Consider the following 4,575-nt stretch of genomic DNA (forward strand, 5'->3'; position numbering starts at 1 on the left):
GTTACAGAACCCCTGTCGGACGATGCACCAACCGTGGGCCTCGCGACTGGTGCATGGCATCAAGCGCGTGGAGGGCTGCTCCTGGACGTCCCCAGTCATCGGCCGCCTCTGTATCCACGCTGCCTCCAAGGGCTCTGTTCTAGTTTTATCAAAGGGCTCTCCCTGTTTCGGCATTATAGGTAAACATACTTGTCAAGTAAATTGCTTGCCATGAGATGTTCTTAACAAGAGAAGACAATACAACAGTTGGAGCCAACACTTAGTGTCTTTCTTGATCACTCACTATAGAACATAACAAAGTCGACTAGGTTATTATAAAAATAAAATAAGTAATTGTCATGGCCTCGCTGCCATGGTTACCTACCTATAATAGTAGGAGCCAACTCTTGGTGTCTTTCTTGATCACACACTATAGAACAGTTACTTTGTGAAGTTGCTCTGGTCACTGATTCTTTAATTTGTAGTCTGTGGATTTAAATCTCTAATTTTGAAGTTTTGTTGGTATATGGACATCAGGTTCCGTGTGATGGAATGGGTGGATGATGGTGAGCGAGCAATGGATCTCGCTGAATACGCCTTGCCGGTCTAGAGAGTGTTGGGCTTGGAAGCGGGGACACCCAGATGTGCGAGGAGGTGGCCCTATTGGTTGAAGGCAGGGCTCACTCGACGCATTTCGGCAAGCAATCAACATGCACGAGGAACCCTGTTGCCACTGGATGGACTAAAGGTCTGCACGACGAACCCTGTGTCGGCGTGGAATGACCAGAATACTCGGGAGGCTATATACATGCTGAAATTAGTCCAACTGTGACAACCCCCTCCTCACTATGCCAGACCTTGCTTGAGAAATCTACCTTGATGTCATGATCCATATCAGAGGTACGCACATAAACCATACCTTGCTGGTTCCACTCAAGGTCTGTACTAGTGCTAGTCATCAGTTTGCAGGGAGAAGAGATGCTTGCCTTGTTTGTGTGTATACAGGGCTGATAAGTTCATGCTACTGTTGACTATTTTATTGTTTGGTGATCCAGATTACATGGTAAAGAAGCTCCACATCGTCAAGAGCATTAGCCTGACGCTTTGCATCCTCAACTACATGCTGTACGGGACTACCATGGCTGCGGGTGCGTATGATTTGGATCTGCAGTAAAAACCGGTTCTTTTGTTTGCATCTAGTCTTGACCATAAATGTATATTGTGATCCTTGATGCAGGCTGTCGGGTACCAATTATACCATGCTGATTTTCATGTCCACGGGTACTGCTTGCCAGCTGTTTGCTGGTCCAGATGACATGGTGGAGATGCTCAGCATCGACAAGGGCATGATCCTGGAGCTCTGCACCCTCAGCTACAACAATAACGGAAGCACCGTGGCTAGGCTGCAGGTGTGTATGATTTGAATCCATAGTAAAGATCGATTCTTTTGTTTGTCTCTAGTCTTGACCATGCATGCATCTTACGAAAGTGTGAGAGGACACAACTTTGCGCAGCACGAGCTTGTTTGATCTATGGCGCAAACTTTCCTGAGTATATGTGTTTCTACCGTTGGAATGTTAAATGTTACAATGGTGAAAATGTGAGAGGACACGACTGCGCATAGTGTTGGTAATTATAGAGGATGTTTGCATTTCTGTTTGGGAAAATGGGCACTAGTGTGTAAGCATTTGAATTAAGCTGTGTTTCCCACAGAAGGATGGGGATTTCTTTAACTCTGGATGCGTAGTGATGCATTGCACAAGAACATGATGCTGCAAAGGTTTGACCTGTGCTGATGCTAGCAGCGAACATCGGCATTCAGTGGTTCTGAATAGTGTTCTTGTGGCTGATAATCTTGAGGTGGCTATATATCTTCGGTATGGTGCATATGTAGGCTTTAGGTTTTGCTATAAAATGTTGGTCCTGTTGCGCAGGTCTTTTGGTCTTGTTAAATTTTAGAGATAGTGGAATTGGCAGAATACAGTGCATGCATAGTTATTGTTCGGTCCCATGTTGTGTTTTATCACGGCTTAGTTTTTCTTTGTTTTGGAAAACGTGTGCAGCGATGGGCACTGTCGGTGGTGCAACGATCTCCCCTGCCATGGTGACATGACAAGCTGGGAGATGGAGGTATGATGACGATGACGGTGGTGTGATACCACTGGGTATCGATTATCATTTTGTGCAACTAGGATCAATTACATCCCTAAAATAATCTTATTTCATTTTGTGCGATATTATTGAGTTTTTATAGCTAGCTAAAATGGGAGCAATGCTATATGCCGAAATGAGATAGTTGATAAAAAAGAGAGGATATATAATAGCTTTGGAGCAGGCTTGGACTTGGACTGCCATTATAAATTATGGCATGCTATTCAAAGCTCCCAGGCTGAGCCATTTATGGGATGATGAACTGAGTAGCAGCAGCATTTCTTTTGTCATTGTTGTGCCCACGCTTCTTTTTGTCATTTTTTGTCAAAGTAGAGTTGTACTAAGTTTTCACTGTTGAAAATGTCATTAGGCACTCATTATTCAAGTCGTCGAAATTTCGTTCTTTCCGTCGGTCCTCTATATAGTGACTGAGCTTTTCTTCTCCCACCTATTCAGGGCTATCATGCATAGAGGGAGGCAGAAAGGAGAGAATCTATGAAATGCGAACAACTATTTTATTTGCCCTTTGGTGATGGATGAATTCTGTTAGGTATCATCTTGTGTCGATGCAGCTTTGTTGGCGATGTTCCTCGATCAGCTCATGTTATGCATTTGCATAGGCTTGTTGGTGGCAAGGCGAGAAAGGATGGTTACTGATTTGGGTTGGCACGAGTGGGAAGGCGCCCAAGAGAGCAAAGATTCAGATTGGAAGAAGCACTATGTAAAATGAGCCGGGCGTGCAAGTTGTGTTTAGGCTGGGTGGTATTGAACTCAGGAACTTGTCTCTGTTGAAAATTGATGATGTCATTTACTCGTTTTGTTCATGTATGCATTGCGACTGCGATTAATTTTTACATTAATCATTTTTGAAGATTGTCTCAGGAAATGAGAGAGTCACATGTTGAAACTGAATAGTATGCATGTTGTTTTGTAAAGTGGCTAGTGTGTGTTTGTGAGATGTGCACGCACCCCTGGAAACTGTGTACCTTACTGATCTAGGGTCAGAAGTTGCTTGCGTAGCAAAGCTGATCTAGGGTCTTGGCATTTTATTTGTTGTTGTTCCATTCACTGATGGATCATGGATGCCAAGACGATGGTAGAAAAAGGAGGAAAAAAAGAACCCATCTTTTATCTAGATTCTGTGTATAGGCGTGTATGACGAGCAAAGTTGTTATGTTTCAAACACAGGAAATAAAAATTCATGTTGGTCAATGTATATCATTTCTTTCATGAGACCGTACAATGGATAAAATCATGGTAGAAATGTCTGGACAACGCAAAGTTCCTTCCTTGCGTAAATCAATGCTCTTTCGCATCAGCATTTGCAATCAAATCATAGCGATTTGCCTAGCTAAGAGAATGAAATTAGTTCTCTGGTCCAAATGAGCGAGGGAGAAAAGAAAAAGGAATAACAAGTGCCGTGTCGTCGACAGATAACCCAACTTGGGCCGGGGACAAATTGAAGGTGGTGAGTTGGTGCCGTCTGGGCCAGTCCAGCGTTGGTTGGGTTGCCAACGGCCCATGCACACACACCACACACCACACACCAGCCAGCGAGACTGCTTGCTCAGGAAGTGATTTAGTCCCATACCATATCGATATTGGGGAGGGGCACGGGAACTAGAGCTAGAGCAGTAATTGGTACCTTGGTGGACGTAACCATGATTGACTTTGCTGTAATCGAGCTGCCGCAGCCACAGCCGCTTAATTGGCTGACGTCATTTAGTAGTAGCAGCAGGAACAACAGGAGCATCCACTTAATTGTATTAGCCAGCTAGCCAGCCAGGAACGGAGGGTCCGGATAGCTCCACGCCATCGATCCGTTCTCTCTCGCTAGCTAGCTGCACCCCCTCCAGAGCTTCTTCTCTCCATTATGTATGCCGCCATCTCTCTCTCTCTCTCTCTCTCTCTCTCTGGTCCCGGTTGGTGGCACCAACTGGTACTAAAGGGAAGGAATTGGTTCCGGTTCGTGCCACCAACCGGAACCAATTCCCTCCCTTCAGTACCGGTTGGTGCCACCAACCGGGACCAAAGGCCGCGCATAGCGGCGTGGTGGTGGGAGTTTAGTCCCACCTCGCTAGTTGAGAGGGGCGCGGAGTGGTTTATAAGCCCCACTGCCGCACCCCTCTTGAGCTCCTCTCTATTGCAGGCTTACGGACCTAATTGTCACTGCTATGCCAGATGGGCCTACTGGGCCTTCTGCGGGCCTGAATCCTGGCCCATTGATGGGTTTCTAGTCGTATTCAGGCCGTGGTGGCCCAGTAGGTGGCAATTTTTTTATTTTTTCCCGGTTTTTTTTGTTTTCTTTTTTGTTTTTTTTGTTTTGTTTCTATTTCCACCAAATTTCTTATTTATTTTATTTTGTTTTGTTTCTACTTATATATTTGCTATTAAAGTTTCTAACAAACAAAGTTCTTTATGAAAATTCCTTTTGCTTTTAATGAT

The sequence above is a fragment of the Triticum aestivum genome, chromosome 3A (assembly GCF_018294505.1).
Source record: "Triticum aestivum cultivar Chinese Spring chromosome 3A, IWGSC CS RefSeq v2.1, whole genome shotgun sequence".
NCBI lineage: Eukaryota > Viridiplantae > Streptophyta > Magnoliopsida > Poales > Poaceae > Triticum > Triticum aestivum.